The following is an 18,855-nucleotide window of genomic DNA, read 5'->3' on the forward strand; positions in this document are numbered from 1 at the left end:
CTAAGTTCACGTGAACTTAGCAGGACCACTTTATTTTTCGATTTTTTCGAATTTGAGACCGGTACAAACGAAAATTGTTACGGTACAATCCGGTACAAACGCAGTACAAATGAATCGTACAGAAAAATAATCAAATTTGTAGAAATTTATCAGTGGTCCTGCTAAGTTCACGTGAACTTAGCTGGACCACTTTATTTTTCGATTTTTTCGAATTTGAGACCGGTACAAACGAAAATTTTTACGGCACAATCCGGTACAAACGTAGAACAAACGATTCAAACAGAGAAATCTTAAGATTTGCAGAAATTTGTATTCTGGTCCTGCTATGTTCACGTGAACTTAGCAGGACCACTTTATTTTTCGATTTTTTCCAAATTGGGACCGGTACAAACGAAAATTTTTACGGTACAATCCGGTACAAACGTAGAACAAACGATTCAAACAGAGAAATCTTAAGATTTGCAGAAATTTGTATTCTGGTCCTGCTATGTTCACGTGAACTTAGCAGGACCACTTTATTTTTCGATTTTTTCGAATTTGTGACCGGTACAAACGAAAATTTTTACGGTACAATCCTGTACAAACGTAGAACAAACGATTCAAACAGAGAAATCTTAAGAATTACAGAAATGTGTATTCTGGTCCTGCTATGTTCACGTGAACTTAGCAGGACCACTTTATTTTTCGATTTTTTCGAATTTGAGACCGGTACAAACGAAAATTTTTACGGTACAAACGCAGTACAAACGTATGGTGTGCAAATATTTATAATTTTCAAAAGTGGTCCTGCTAAGTTCACACTCGTACTTTTATCAACTTTCTATGTCGTGTGACTCAGAATCACTTTAAGGCACAGAGATTTTTGAATAACATCAGCCACAGCACATTATGAGTAATTTGAGTTATTAGGCTGTCTTCTCCTGTTGCTTCTCGCTGAAGTCCTTAGTCGTGAACACTGGTTAAGAAACACATAGGTTACTCTTTGTTCAATGGCGGCTAAACCGGTCTTGCAAAATGGATCTATCGGTCAGTTATTGACTCCACTATCTTTGTTCAAGCAGAGTTACTGCAAATGTAAAGTAGGTAAAAATGTATGTAACAAATAATAGAGGAGCAAGTGTTTAAGGTATTAGGCTTGTATTATTAAAAACGTAATATTGTGTATGAGAAAATGATTGTGTTTTACATAGTGCAGTATTGTATACATATGCGACTCTATCTCGGGTCTGGGGGGCGCGGTGGCTCAGTGGTAGAGCGTTCACCTCCGGTGCTTGGGGTCCCTGGTTCGATCCCAGCTCGCGCCGTGTGGACTTTGTGGTGGACAAACACCGTGCTCGTGGGTTTTCTCGGGGTTCTCCCGTTTCCTCCCACTTTCTTCATTCCACCATTTCACTCATCTCTCACCATCACCGTCTCCTTTAGCCTAACCGGCATAACCGTGGGACGTAAAACTTAAAGATTTCATTTCATTTGTTTTTCTATCTCGGGTCTAGATGCAATACAGAACAGAGAAATAAGATATTTTTAAATGTAGACAATAAGTAGATGACCCATGTATGTTCTAACTTAAGAAGTATTTAAATTTGGCAATGTTTAACTTTTAAACGGTATATGAAGGCTTTAATTCCCAGATTGTCTTTTTTTTTTTTTTATCTCAACAGTATTATTTGTAAATACTTCATATACATGTGAAAGCATATAGTGATAAAATCACAGCGTTATCGCATACCTAATCCGAAAGAATGTTGACTTAGCCTATGGTCACAGTGTATCCGATCTTTCACTTTGGCGATTAGGGCCGACTGGTCGGCCGAACGCGTCTGCCGACTGCTTGGTCACACTGCAACCTATCCGTCGTCAGTCTGTCTTCTTGTGGGATACAGTATGGACGAGGAATTACTGCTATAGAAAATACTGTGTTAAAAATATTACTTTTAGAGGAAGGTAGGAGCGAATATGTAAATAGGCATACTGTTTTTGAAGAAAGAGAGAAATATGACGAGTTTCATACACTATTTCAAAAGTTGGTGGAGCAGCCACAAAAGTTTTTTTCAGTACCTCAGAATATAACATGAATCATTTGGCACATTTTACAGAAGATCCGAGGACGCACAGAGAAGCAAAGTGATTTTCGAAAATGTATATCAGCAGAAGAACGGATTGCTGTAACATGTAAATGGGAGTCTCCATACTTGCGATGAGTTGTAAACCACCCGCTAGTCTGGCGTAGTCTGACGACAAAAACAAAATAATTTGTTTCCGATCGGTGGTCGGTCGAAGTCTGCCGCAGTCGCCAGACCATGTCGGCGCCAGTCTGACCACGTACACTTCTCTCAATGCATTTGTTTATTTCGCCGATGTCGTCAGAGTATGTCAGACTAAAAAATCGGTGAAAGTCGGATCCACTGTGACCATAGACTTAGACATAATTCTGTGCGGTGTGTTGAGTGATCCGTGTCGAATTGTGAAATGATTAACCTAAAGAAAAAGAAAATCAGTATTAAATTTTGTTTCAAATTGGAAAACTGACTAAAGTACGAAAATTCTGAAATAGCATTCGCTGATGCACCAATTAATTGCGTAAGAACTTTTCAATTGTTTGCACATTTTCAAGCTGGATGGATGATCCCCGTACTGGTCGCCTGTCCGTGAGTCTGGGTGGGAAGAAGATCGTGATGGTCAAAGCGTTTGTGAAATCCTAGCGTCAATTGTACAGTTGAGGAACAATTAAACATTACCATTGACAAATACCTCGAAATCTTATAGAAACACTTGGGGTTAATAGGTAAATCAGAGAAATTCTTAACTTAAGACTTGAAAGAAATGAGTCTTGCCATCAGCATGGCATTGAAGGCAACGACCGATAATAATCGGACATTCCTGACCAGTGTCATCAAAGAGGATGAAATATGGGTTTAGAGACACGATTCAAAATCAAGGTAATGTCTCAGGAGAAATCATCCTAATCTTCGAGCTTCTAAAAGGACAGACAAGCCTGATCTTGTATGAAAACGTTACTTATTGTGTTTTTCACGTGTTTAGGGTCGTGCATCATGCATTTGTTTCACTGTCAATAAGGTCTAAAGAGCTGTGTTACAGCTGTTATGCGATTCCATTTGTATTGAATGACCGGGTAAATGGATATCTGGACAATGACATTTGCTCACTAACAATGCTTCTTGTCACACTTCAAGTAATTGTGTCCGACTTCTCGGCCAAAAGCAACATCCCCGTCGTACATCATCTCCATGCTCGTCGGATTTAGCTCCGTGTGACACTTTCCTCTTCCTTACACTGAAATCCATCTTAAAAGGGAAACAATTTGACACTATCCAGTACATCCAAGGTAACACGACGATTTGTGTCGATGTAGTAAGCAAGTAACATTAGTTTGAACCGGACAAAGATGAGTGGGCAGTAGTCGTACCTATGTGGTTTTACAGCATCAATTCGGGAGTTAAATGAACAGTTCTTGTATGTTGGCTATGGGAAAATAGCTTAACTTATTGTTAGATTGCTTCGCTGTGTGAGATGCAGAACATTTGTGTTTTGTAGTGAATAATAATTTCTCTTTGTTTGCTCTTCATATTGAGGTTTCAAGTACTTCATAAATGTTATAAGACTAAATGTGCCTTGCAGTAGAAACTCACAGCCCAAAATCGGACAGTCTTCTATACAAAATTTTTGGCCATTCTCTTTAAATAAATAAATAAAATAAATAAACTTTTACTCCCAAATGGAATAAAATAAATTAAATACGACTATTCTTTCTCTGGTTTTAGTATTTACTGTTATAATTATTCTAATCTTTTTGAGTATAATTACAACAGAGTAAGTATTATTATAATTATTAGTATAATAATACATTAATGAGAAAATGAAGCTTTATTTATAGGGGATAGTACCCCCTCTCTTAAACTCCCAACGAAGACTTGAAATGATGCTACTGTTACTGAAAGGTTTGAGCTTAACATCCATATTACGAAAGCTCGAAGAAGAAATACTATGACTCAAAGAAGTCAAGGACTCCATTTATGAAACTGACCATATTAATTGAAATAGCAGTGGATATTTTAGGAGACAAAACAAGTTTAGAACGCAACTAACGGGACCCAAGAGGGATAATAGTTAATCATAATATTTGGATTGCATCCGAAAGATGATGTTATTACAATCAACCAATCAACTAGCAGTACAAGATAAAGGAAACTTCAATCATTATACATCATTCATTGTAGCATGGAAAGTGCCTCTTTTGGATAGCAAAAATAAGGGTGACTTCAAATTTCAATGTTTTAAAACACCTTTCAATAGAGATTCTCATAGAAAGAAGAGAAAGTCTTATAGTATTACAATGTTCTATGTCTTCGAGAAAGTTAAGAAGGAGAGAAGTTATAACATCTCCAACGTCGAGATCCAAGAGTTGCAGTCAACAAAACATGAAAAATCTTTAAAAATCCATACGAGATGTGTTAGAAAAGCAAAGATACTGATTTTCTGTTGACGATGAATTTTATTATTTTTTAGATAAAGTTATCCCCTTTAAATTAGTATTCGGTGATAGAGGCCTTATTTCCATTTTTTGTAGCAGTGCTGGAAGGGTTTTGCCGGAATATATTTAAGTTAATCAGTTATGCTCTTCTACATATATATTCCAGAGTACCAAAATGACGTGTTTGAAGTGATTTTTGAGCAAAGAATAATAGAAAGAGGTCACAGGAATTGAAATTTTGTGAATAGGAGGCTGAGGAATCACACAAATGCTTTTTCTCCCGAATATTCATTGATGGAGGCTGCAGTGTCATATGATATGTTGTTGCAGTGCAGCATCCAAATGTGTGCAATTCAAGATCGCACACGCCATTTTCTCATGTCTAAATCCTGTATTAAAATCTGACGAACGATAAAAAACGTTCAAATTTAACTCACTGCTGATTATTCTCCCGTACATCGATGATCTGACGTCACAAGAGACTTCACTGTTTCTACGTTGTCACCTGCGATTCCACTTGTTCTTGGTCTTCTAAAAAGTTCTTCTGTTATCTAAACACTTGTGTCTTCGATAAGAAATGGTCTCTGAAAGCCCTTTGCAACATTTTGTGAGTCACAGTAGCGCGTTGGCCAAGGTTCATATGAAAATTGATAGAACAACGTTGCTCAAACTTTTCCGGTCGATTTTCATGACGCAACTCACGAACACAACTTAACTTCAGACTCCCTCAACAATCGTGTAGCTACTGGAGCAAGTTTAAACATGTACTGAGTCAATGGCAAGGGTTAACGTCACTGTTGCGCGAAGAAGGGGGTGGCAGCGTTGTCGCTTCGTTCACAGTGCTGCCGGTCTCATTACTTTTCTAACACACTACGTAAGTTTGTTTGTTCTACAAATCAAAACAGTTGGTTTTGTATACTTCTAGGTAAATGTTAGGAAGAGATTGTAGGATATTTAGAAATATTGTGTACTCTGTTTTTTTAACGTAAACTTAGAAATTAACGCCGAGCACTTAAGTTATATTCCATAAACGTTATTCTTGACAAGCAAAAACGGATACTTTTCGCTGGTGATGAATAAACATAAAAATTCATAATGTTCATCAATATATTCAAACGGAACAGTGATAGTTGCGTTTCCTTATGTAATAAAATACATTTCCAATATGTTTTCTATACATTTTCAATTTACTCAATAGGAGGGAAGGAAAAGCAAATTAAGCTTTAATTTAGATACTTTATATTTAAAACTTCCTGTATAGTCTAATATTTACTGTTTATTATACAGAAAATATAGTTACCTTTTAGGACACAAAAGAATACAAAAAAAGAAAAAGAAAAAGAAAAAAGAATTTCCCTTGATCAGGCATCCAGCGAACTATGTATTCAGTTACTTCAAAGCAATCTCTTTACCATTTTAAAAGGTAAACATAATAATGACTCATTTCGTTGCACGTTTTGTGTTAATTAATATCCCACAATACACTGCGTGTCTAAAGGAAAATGATTGCTTTGGAACTCGGTTCATGTTTTACAGAGCCCTATTCCTTTGTTTCTTGCTAAATATCTGTGACAACATTATGTAATGACTTGAGGCTGCGAAGTTCCAGATACCATAGCACTGCGGTATTCTCTCTAAATTTATCATTTGCTGATATGCTTGGGTTCCGTTACTGCTTGTGATTCATAGGTCACGCAATGCAGATGACACTTTCAGTTATGTTACATTATTAAGTAATATATTTTACAAAGAGTGCATTTACATTAGTTTAACATGACAACTCAGAATATCAGTTATCTGCAAACTAATGCAGTGTATAGACTTAAGCACGCACACTTTTGCGTAATGCTTTCTAGAAGACATATTGCGTTAGTTTTATGCGAATCTTCATTGCGGTTATTATACGAATCTTGAATTTGGCAGAGTTTGTTCAACTTCTGAATGTTGATACTCATAGAAATGAAGAGGGTCTTGTAATGAGGAAAAGTCTAAAATTGAGGATTACAACAGATTAACATGTTTCCTGTTTCATGACTCATTGATACGTACTCCAGAAGGGTTTAGGTCTACTAATTGGCAATATTGAATTGGAAATGAAATGACATCTTCTAGTTTAACGCCTGAGGATTACATCCGTTTGTGGGACACTGTGGTTCAGTGGTAAGGCGTTCACTTCTCATGCGTGGGGTCCCTGGTTCCATCTCAGCTTGCGCCAAGTGGGGTTTGTGGTGGACAAATACCGTGATCGTGGGTTTTATCGGGGGTTTCCAGTTTCCTCCCACTTTCTTCATTTCACCATTACAATCATTTCACCATTACGGCATAAGTATGAGACGTATAAGTGAAAGATTTCATTGCAGTTCATTTTCACTATATTCTTCATACTAAAGAGGCGGATAACTTATGCAAATGAATTATGGCGGAAGAATAGGTGGGCAAAATATAGGAGGAAATGGGGGTATCCCAAGAAAACACCACAAATTTACTTGGCCGGTGATCGAACCAGGGACAGCACCCATCAAAGGCAAACGCTTTATCACTGAACCATCGTACCCTCTATATTGAATTGCAGATGTGTGGCCAGCACATTGCGAATCTCATTGGCTTACTTTAGAAAACTACTTTAACTTACCTATTTCTTCTGCTCAAGTAGCTTCCCCATTGTACTATTGATGTTAGTGGAAACCCGCATCACTAATATTATGTGACTTTCCCTAATGAATAATCACGAAATTAGTTGCTGGAGATTCCCAATCTTTGACATCAATAATCACACGGAAGCCAGTAATCCAATGTACATGCCAATATATTAGTTTTCATATGTTTGTCCACACATAGTGTAGAGGTCTAAGGACATATTTGAAGTATCGAAATATATATATATATATATATATATATACTTTTAAACTCAAATTTTGAATAGAATTTTCCAATGAGAAGATGTTCGTGTATTTCTCTAACCCTATTTCGATTGAGAGTTATTAATTTTGCAAGAATAACCACATTCATATGGTATTTCTACCATCTCATATATCGCAGAGGTTGCAGCCGCTCTACGTAATATTTTGCAGTCTATTGAAATATACATTGTACAGGGAACATGATCTATATTCCCTGGCCATGAGAGGGTGATAAAATAAGAATTGGCTGAAATCCTAAATAAAGCTTTCATAAAAGTTACAACAATGGAGAAATCTGTTTCATATTTCTACTGTACAGGCATATTTCCCTTTAATCCCGACAAGTTTCAGGATCACGATTTTTCTTCTGTTCAGGGTGTTACACTAGTTATTGCTGAAGTTACTTCCTCTCCTAAAAGTTCAAACAAATCAGGGATATTTCAATCATTGTAGATAAAGTTTTAGCGACAGGGGTAAAAGTGGATCTGAAAAGGTAGGGGGACGCATGACGTCAGGCCGTCCCCCGTGCCTATCTTTGCTCATTGTAATTTTGTAAGAAAGTGGGGGGACGCCACTTATATTTCCTGGAAGCGGGTTGACGGCGTCCCTCCGCGTTCCCCCCACACTTTTACCCCTGCTTAGCGGAAGAAAACAGCCATCCAATTCCTGATGATCCTCTGCTTTCAACTTCTGTAGGAATTATTTTGTTCCAGTAGGATTGCATCAGGGAAAAGGAAATACCAAAAGTATAAAGAATTCTTGGCGAGCAAGATAGCATTCAGAAATGTTGACCAGTACACCTTTCAAACGTAAGTTAGAAGAGACTTGAAAGAAGAATCAAGAAAGGAGTAAGAAAAAGTTGAACATAACACGACATACGTCCGTGTAAAAAAAAAAAAAAAAAAAAAAAAAAAAAAAAAAAAAAAAACTAGAAGCTGACATGGAAAAGGTAACTTTCAGATTCGTCTGAGTCAGACACTGATCAAAAAATTGTTTTTGATAACGATGGATTGGATAATATAGGCTGAGAATTGGGACATGACAGGTGATTTGATTGTAGAAGAGACCAATGAACGTTACAAAATTTGTGATGATTTTGAAAAATGCAATAAATTATGGTATCGATGTATTTTTAGCTGTGAGTGAAGCTATGCAGAATATATTGATGTCGATACAGTCGACAATTACGTGCGTGCACATTGTAAACAATACATAACAATTTATCCAATTCATTACCTTTCAATTTTAAATATTGAAATAGGAATGCAACTGCCTTCTACAATTGAGGGGCTTAGTGGAAAAGGGGCGTATCCCACATTTGAATGTTTTCGAGAAACAGAAGGTTTTGCGTTGCAACTGATAAAAGTTTTACTATGGAAGAAAGGTACATAAATATAACAATTCATATTAGTGGAAGATCTGATATGTTTCAGAAAAAATCATCATGCATTGTACTTCTTACCTTCAAGAAGAAATAAACATAAGATGAGCACATGATCATGGTTGCCAAACCAATACAAGCTTTCTATATTAATGGATCAAAATGAAAGTTCCGATACGCGAATATGCATGTAACGTGCAGAATAACACAACAGAGTAGACCATGTTCGTCTCTGTAAATAATGTTTACGTACTCCACTCAGTGAAAAATAAATCCACACATGTTCGTGTCGCCACTCAAATAACATGTTTTCGAGAACAAAAATATTTTCTTTGTACGGCAGCATTCTAATATGCTAGAACCGCACACACTGTAAAACACAACACTACAGACGAATATGATACCCATTATATTGCACAATAAACAATTATTCAGGGCACAGTACTTGCGTCCCTGAAGAGACATTTCACTTCACACTGTCACTTGATATGCTACTGTCAATAGCCTCTATCCCTACGTGGTTCGTGTCGTCATTGTTGCATTTTAGAGAACTGTAATATTCGTGGTGGATGGGTGGAATGTAGTTTAACATGCTCATTAGATTATCATACTTAGGACTCTGATAGGTCTTCCTTCGCGATTCTTGGATATCAAAACCATATCTTTCAAGAGGACACGGTTGTCCATTTCCTCGCTGCAAACTTAGAGTACTCCAAGGCTCACATGTCGAGTATGTGTATTTTACCTGTACAAGTTGGCTGCCTTTCATACGTAAATTTCATGCTAGTCGCTGCTCTCATATTGAAGACTTTTCCATCTTTTGTTTTCTTACGAAATGTCAGAACAGATTGTAACGCTGATACAACCTTCATGTCTTCTGTTGTCATTTTGATGACTTGAAATGTCTTCTTTTTGCATGCTGATTTTATCAGAGTGGCCCATTGGGTGGGGGTGTATGCAGATTGTTCTCCTCTTCTTTCTCTCGATGATATCGAAATTAGCATTGCAGAGGAGGAGAAATGTGTAGCCTGGAACCAAAAATCTATATTCTATTGTCTGAAGATCGTGACGTTTAACAGACACAGCCAGAGTTCTATAATGATCTAATTTTTATTGTGCCCAATGCACGAATCACTGTACACTATTAAATTACGTTTGTTGCGAATATCGTCTGGTAGGTGCATCATCAGTCGAAGAAACAGATTCCTATTTCATCCCTGCCACGAGAAGAAACAGATTCTGGCCAGATGCACATGACAGCAGAATCATAATGACAGAAATGGAACCCAAAACAATATGTCCACAACTGCCGCAAATAGAAAGCAGTTTCCGTGCTTATCATAAGTGTTGGTACTGCTTGTTCCAGACCCATAGCAACAACTATGGTGCTGCTGTTAATGTATTTGCATTCCTGGTTTACATTTATTAAAGATTGGTAGACTGCTTCCGCTTTACGAATGTGTATATGAAATTCAGATAGTCTAGATTCTACGTGCAACATCGAATCACAATTGTTACATGTGTGGGTGCTTGGCATTTTAAATGCGATGTTAAATTCATTATTGAACACATATCGACATGTATGTAATTTCACTGGACCAATTTCCTTTCGTTCACATTGTTCTACATACAAATCGTAGATTTGTTGCACAGAGTGCACCGAAACTATATATGACGTTCAGGGCTTGCAGCTCTGCTGTAATGAGAACGTTCTTGAAACGACCTAATGTGATTCCTGACAATATCTAGCTTTTCTTCCAAAATAGCATGCGGGACGTTGTGATATTTACCTCGAGGTCCTCTTTGGGATAATGCAACTATTTGGCAGACATATCATTTCGATTCACAACGGGCGGTACGACGTCTGTGTTCAGTAACACCATGGGCATTGCAGAATGCTTGCTTGCATACATTAATTTCCCTTTCCTGATGACAGACGAGGAACATTATGAAAAATATTGACGCACCTGGAAACATTCACATTTGTTCTATCTTTAATGTACACACGTTCACATTCTGACCTCCTGATTAGCCCAAACAGATAGGCATTAAGCGTGTTGAAATCTTGCATGTTGTAAAAGAAATGAAACTATTATCTTTGGTTTCAGAATCGGTATCCTTCATATATTTACATTACTCAGTTTTACAACACCTCACATCACATTGCATTTTATCCGGTGCTTCCTTACATGTGCGTCCAACCTAACTTTTTTCTTGCGTTCCTTGTACGCTTACGTACACTATCCTTCTATGTGTCTTTGTTTTATTGTCTCTTTCGTGGTTTAACAGGTGAATTTCCCAGACTGGAATTACTTTCAACGTTCAGCACAACAGCCATTATTACTTTCAACAGCAACGTGTATCAGCGGTCACCCTTGGCCGGTTTCTAGACTCATAACCAATGACAGATAGTGTTATATCACCACAAACTTACAACATAGCTGGAAGCAGGATACATAACTTTTCCACTCACGAGTTGCAGCTGAAAGGGGAATACATCATTTTTCCACTGACATTTTTGACACAAATATCTCTTCATTTTCGTCCAACACTTATGGGATCCATAGTATATGGAGCTGAGTCATAACACTTCTGCTCAATATACCGGCTAGTTCCATGTACCCAAATTTGTAGATATCTCGATTTTCCAAATTTTGTGGGATACGCCCCTTTTCCACTAAGCCCCTCTATTGTATGGCAACCACTCTCAACACATTCAATTTATGTTTTAACCTAGTATATAACTACACAAATATTTATTCACTGAATTGCTTATTATTGCGCACAATTGCCCTACCCTTGTGCATGATTATCCCATAGGTTGGGGAATTGTACACAAGCGTAGACTTGCATTAGATATGGCATCACTCACATACACTTTATTATCTTTCAATTTTAATTTTCTTATTCAATACGAGAAAATGAAAAAAGTGTTGAGCTAAAAATCATATGTTCTCCAGCAAAACTGTTCCAAATATAACGATAATTCCTTAGATCCCACTTTTCCCTATTATCTGTAAACGAAATAATTAGAATAAGATCAGGGAAGTCGTTAATAAAGTTACTGACGACAGTTTAACATACTCGAAAATAAGTTCTAGTTGACAATACCGAAACCCAGCAGCCAAATTTATATGTAACAAACATGTACTACAGAGAATTTGTTTTCGAGTAATATATATTTGAATGGAAAATTTGAAAAGAAGGCACTTCTCAAATCACCATGTGAACTAGAAAGCAAAAACAATGTACCTTTTGTCCCTTTTGGGAATGTGTCCCTTTTAGACTTAGTGTTCCGTTTGAACATGATATGATATTAGTGTCCTGATTCTCAGGGTATATGAGTCGAAGCGGATCGAGCCTATCGTCATTTGACACCTAATAGTTGAAGCTAATAGGTATGCAAATAGTTTTGGAATTTTATATTCAAATGTGGGGGATCCGCCATGAAGATGAGAAAACTTTCCGCGAAACGCGCTACATTTAACAATTTTATTTGGGTAAAAGCGCAAATCTTGATTAAAGGTACGCTGTTTATTGACAAAATATGTTACCAAAATCAAGAACCGAAAATGGGTAAATCGCTTTACTTCTGGAAATTTCGATGTCCAAAATTACCTGTCCCAGTGAGCTACCAATCATCACAAATGTAGACGATATTGTGGGAAGAATCCACCAAGCCCGAATTGTAAACAGTCATGACATCGCCAATAACATAAACACCTAACACTGAACAATATTAAACCATTTGGGGTAAACTGGCTGCAAAAATAAGCTCAATTTTACAAAATGATCTGACTCGAAAACAATTATTCGATGGAAATTCTATCTGGGGTCTCTACTGAACTCAAGCCATTTCTAAAACTGTTTATTAAGTGTGATGAAAAGCGACAACAGGGAGCTAAAAGGATTAATGCTTCCAAATGGTCAATGCAAGGAAAAGCTCCACAGTAAGTGACAAAGTTCATGCTGACGCCAAGTAAGGTTATATTGTACGTTTAGTAGGATTGGAAGAGTATTGTGCATCACAAACTGCTGCTGTCGAGTAGTACCATGGACTAATATCTATATCGTCTACAGTTAGAGCGACGAGCCTAGCAACTAAAAGGGAACGCGTGGAATTGGTTAAAAGGAAAGGTGTCGTATACCACTCTGACAATACTAGATCGCATACATCTTCAATGACCCGTCAAAAATTTGAGAGAACCTGGCTAGAAGATTTTAATGAATAAATCATATGGCTTGAATCTGGGTCCGCCTTGGTCTCTGCAGTGCTTCCTGAATAGTATTAAGTTAGTTTTCTAACAGCCCTGTGAAAACCATATGCCACAATGTTGACTAAAAAGCACATAAGTTCCATAGCGACATGGTTAAGATCGTCGCAGATAAATGGTAAAAACTAATGAACAAAATGATGCAAAAGTGGTTTCATCATTCATTGGTTTGAGGTCAGAAGAAATTACACTACTTCGAGGCCCTCACACAAAGCATATAATGTATGAACAACATTCACCGTAACAAGAGCAAAACTTATGTCGTCTGAACAAATTAAGTGCTTTTAATGCGTGAATCCATATCATTTTTTCTGGTTCAATGAAACTATTGTATTATTCAATTTTCGCTCGTTTCTGTTTTTAAGCTCTTATTTTCAGTACCCGATACAGCATTGTGTCTGATCGAAGGTCATTTAATTAATAATTTCACACTGACTTGATTTTACTTTGTTTTCGAATGAGGCATTTGCACCAGGAGGTGAAATCCAAATATCATAAATGAGAGTTCACTCCATCCTGACAAATAGAGATGTATTATGCCATACAGTATTCAGGCGTTAAATTGTAGATCTAATTATTTGATAGTATAACGTCATCAGCATATTGTGGAAGAGGATTGTCTTCCTAAAACGTCAGGGTAGTCAGTGGTGCTTTCAACAGTATGGGACCAGATGTCATAGTGCGGCTGTTACTATGAAGATTTCGATTGCCATTTTTTTTGACAGAATAGTCTCAAGGGGACTGTGACCTCAAAAATCTCTTTTTTTTTTTAAACGTGAAGGTCTATTATTACAAACCAAGAAATATGGAACACTTAAAAGACACATTTTGTATCTGTTGCTGAAACTAATCTTGTCATACTGCTAAAGAGTCTTCTTGTTCCTGCAGCAAGTGTTAGCCACATTAACATTTGTAGGGCAGGAAATAAAATTTGGTTATCAGTGAAACACTTGACACTTGATTAGAAGATTTAAGTACCTTCTGTCAATAAATCGGTTTCACTCTGTGTGAAGAGTAAGAGAAATATTTGATTAATCTGGAAGTGTGCTGAGATTATTTTTAATCATAGGAATAAAAAGGATCATTCATTTAAGTGCTTCGATAAAATAAGCCAACTAACCGTAACGCTATGGCTACGTTTTCGAAAATTTGTTTAGTTATCAACTTCGCAGACAAGATATAGCACCTAACAACTGACTTCAATAGGATCATGCTCTAACCATGCTAAACATCTTGCATGTACTGTGTTTATATATATTACACAACTAATGATTAGAGAAGGGAAAACTAGGCCTACATTAAATACATTTTACAATACCAAACACAACAAACATGCAGAAAGAACATAGAGAAACAGGTTGGGAATGGTCGAAGAGCATTGCGAAGAGAACTTGAAAAGAAGTATTTTTTTTTTCGAAATGTGTATGAAATTGAATATTAAATTTATTTGATTAAATTCAATAGATAATACACTTTCATATTTGGAACCTGTGTATTAGGAAATCTATTGAATTAGCTATATTGAGCTGTCAGCTTTTTAACATCGTATATATATCTATATCTATCTATCTATCTATCTATCTATCTATCTATCTATCTATCTATCTATCTATATATATATATATATATATATATATATATATATATATATATATATATATATATATATATATATATATATATATATATATATATATATATATACACTGAAAATGCGGATATAACCAGTGGCTACCGGTTACTATTTGGTACGAAAATGTTCACCATCCTCTTAGAAATTGATCAACACCAATATCATCTCCCTATGACTTACGGTTTTTCGAGATATGGCTCCTTAAACCTGCCGAAGTCGGAACTTTTTTTTGGGCAATATCTTGGGAACGGTAAGAGTGACGCGAAATATTCCATCATTTCTTTGAGATACTTTTTGGTGATCTATGGAATGGAGAGCTCAAAATTGAAAAAAATCGCAAATAGCAGACAAACACACACATATATATATATAGAGAATTCAGTAACGGACTTTTTAAAGACCGTTGAAAGTACAAAAGATGCAAACAGCTACCCAAAACATAAAAGAACAATGGAAGCACAAAAATGTGAAAATAATAATGGCAGTAATTTTGGATACCGGAATGGTTCACAACATGTTGAAAAATGCTTTTGAAAAAATTAGTGTTGAAGAAATAGGGATGCGCACGAGACAAGATTTGTGGTCGTCTCGTCTCGAAAATGTGCTGTAAAAGTGATGTCTCGACTCGAAAAATGTATCTTTTTCTATTGGAAGAACCGTGTCTCGACTCGAATTTTATCAGGAAAATCCTGTCTCGACTTGTCTCGTGCGCACATCTATGAAGAAAAGTGATAAGGAAATTAAATCCCTACGGAAGAACGTAACATTGGACCTATGTAGAATTGTAAGAAACTTCGTGCAAATCCCAGAATGAAGGGGAAACAGAGAGAAAAAAATAATATAGTTGGGTGATCCGTATATTACTATACCGCATACTGAGATAAGGAGACGAGAAAATAAATAAATACATTAATAATAATAATAATAATAATAATAATAATAATAATAATAATAATAATAATAATAATAATAATAATAATAATAATAATAATAATAATAATAATGAGAAAATCAAACTGTTTTAAAGTATGTTCATATGTTACTAAAAGTCCGTTCTTTTGTTTATTGTTATTGAATAGTTATTTTGTATAATTTTAAAACTTATTTATTTATTTTTTTTATGTTAGAAACTTAGTAAAAATGAATTACCAACTGGATATAAACTAATTTCAAAGTTTAATGGCATGTCCTGACCTTCTGTGTACATTCAGCTTGTCTATTGTGCACAAAAGAAAGAAAGAAAAAATAATAATGAAATGTTACTTGTTTCTCTGTTCGTATTGATTTTATGTTATACTTTTCTTTGTACAAAAAAGGACGGAAAATACACGTACAAGCTTAACTTTGAACCTTTTATTATGTTTAATATAAAATGTCTCTATCCTTTTTTTTATTTTTTTTAGAAATTAAATGAAAAGTGAAAATTTAAAAAAAAGAGATTTTTGGTTACGTTTTGAAACTTTGATATGGAATTTTTAATGAGATTTGTAGTTCCTTATGTACTTCAGTCAAGCTTAAAAATACATACTTTATAGACTAATTAAAATCGTTTTTTCCTGAATACGTGTATATATTTTTTTTGAAACTTTCAAGTAGAAGGTTGCTAAGAGAACTACAATTGATAATATATTTCAAAAAAATTTAGATAAGTATATATAATAGGTTTCTAAAATAATATGTATTCTTAATAGCAATTAACTTGCATAATGGCTTACATAGTCTTATCAGTATAAATTAAATTATATTCTTTCTGATGGATACTAGTAGCGCTTCGTGGTCAGTAAAAGCAGTACTTGCAGCAGTGGCGGATCTAGAATGTAAAAACTGGGGTAGGGGACAGCCAGACTCCAGACTATGATAAGTTATATCATGAGTTCACTATAAATGTAGAAACAATAGCTTCAATTATTTTTGTCTTTTTTTTTTTTTTTACAAAAAAAGCTAGAGGGGACTAAGCCTCTCCAGCTCCCGCTTAGATCCACTACTGAGTTGCAATATCAAATAATGTACGCACACGTTGGTGCGCTTCCTGCTCTAAAGTTACTTCATTTTTTTAAAAAAAAAATATAGAAAGAGTGGATATGAGAACAATTCATTTTCATACTTACGGATGTAAGTTAAATTCGCTATTATTACTATAATGAACTCTGGTAAACAGTGAAAACGCTTACACGTTAGGAGTTTCAATCTTGCCGGGTAAAAATCAATTACTGGACGATTTTTGGTGTCATCTAACGAGGAGATGTGTAACTTCTGCTACCCTTGAAAAAAAAAAAGTGCCCTAGCTCAAAAGTTGTGTGACGTAGCGGACGGATGATAGTCATCGTTACTCATTATGATGTTAACATATTAATTCCGTTGAAGAACTCGAAGGAGATAATTGTTGTAGCTTTCTCTTGCAAAAAATACAATTCAAAAATTCAATTTTGTTTAAGGGTAGCACAGAGAAAAAATGGTATGTGACAGGCTCGTGCTGGTCCACCGGCACATATCCCGGTGCGCCCTCCGAAGCAACACAATATATATAAAGGTACATTTTTTTATATGATAAATTCTTAAAGTTGTTATTGGTAAGTAACCCATGATAAGTACATTGCAATCTTTACACAAGACGCCCTTGCGAAAACATGAAAGATAGACGGTTTTATTTATTCTTCTGTATCACACAGTTCTATACAATGAATACACACTGTTACTTTTGGTAAAGAACCCGTGTAGGGTACAGTGCGCCCTTTGCACAAGGCGTCCTTGCGAAACCTCATCAAAGACAAACGGTTTTATTCTTCTGTATGGCTCAGTTCTGTACAATGAATACATACTGTTACTGTTGTTATAGAACCCGTGAAGGGCACTGTGCGCCCTTTGCATAAGATGGCCTTGCGAAACCACATAAAACATAAAAGAATTTATTCTTTTGTATGGCACAGTTGTATATAATGAACACATACAGTTACTGTTGTTAAAGAACCCGTGTAGGGTACAGTGTTCCCTTTGCATAAGGCGCCCTTGCGAAACCTCATCAGAGATAAACGGTTTTATTGTTCTGTATGGCTCAGTTCTGTACAATGAATTCATATTGTTACTGTTGGTAAAGAATCCGTGAAGGATATAGTGCGCCCATTACGCAAGGCGCCCTTGTCCTGTGATTGTTCCTGTGTGTTTAGAACAGTATTGGAATAATCAGTGCCTATTGCATTTTTAAAACATAGCTACAGTGACTTACTAAAGCAAACGCCAAAATATAGGCGGATTGCGCGCGCAACAAAAAGTGGGTGGAGAGAGCAACAGCTAACTAGCAACCTACGCACTTGCCATTTACATTTGTCTTGTTCAGTCACTGTCAAGGTTTCATGTTTCGCGCGCGTGTTGAAGATTGGTTACGGCAGAACGCAGGCTTTGAGCTGTGGCTAGGTAAACGGCTGTGGTCTGCTTACTCCTGCAACAGGAGGGAAAGGAGGTGGCACATGACAAGGGAGAGTTGACAACAGCGAGCTGTAAGGTGCGCGCGCAACCCGCCTATATTTTTGGCGTTTGCTTTAATGTATATTTAGCTTCATTTTGTTTGATAAAAAAATCTTACAAGAACTAAAATTGTTTCTCTAGCAAAGAAATTTTCACAGTTTACCTAATGACGCTATTAAACAAACCTTGGGTTTTAATTCATAAAATGGCGCCCCTATATATACAGGGTGTAACTTAATCAACATATCAAACTTCAGGAGGTGACTCCTGACACGGAAAAATCATGTCAGTGTGAAATTATTAATTAGAGGAGGCTTTTATTCACAACTTATATGAGAGTTTAAGAACTGTATATTTGGAATACGTATGATATTTCTCTTGTTCTTAACATTTTCTACGTGAAAATTTTGTAAAATAAAATATTCTGTATAAAAATTATTTTGTAAATTTTAATGATAGTTGACAACCCTGATATTTGTGAGAAAATTATCAAATTCCGTTAATTGATTACTAGTATGGTTGTTTCTAACATATGCATGAATTGGCTTTCTATTGTCAATAGGATATGAAAAAATGAAACTATGCTGAGATAATCCAGTAACTTAAGACATGGAAAGTAAGAGAACACCACCCCTCTTTACACCCCGTTTGCGAAGTTTCCTCAAGGTTTACAGAGTGGCACTCATCGCATCGAATCAGCACCCCAAAATCAT

The sequence above is a fragment of the Thermobia domestica genome, chromosome 5, assembly GCF_964235325.1.
Source record: "Thermobia domestica chromosome 5, izTheDome1.hap1.1, whole genome shotgun sequence".
Classification (NCBI taxonomy): domain Eukaryota; kingdom Metazoa; phylum Arthropoda; class Insecta; order Zygentoma; family Lepismatidae; genus Thermobia; species Thermobia domestica.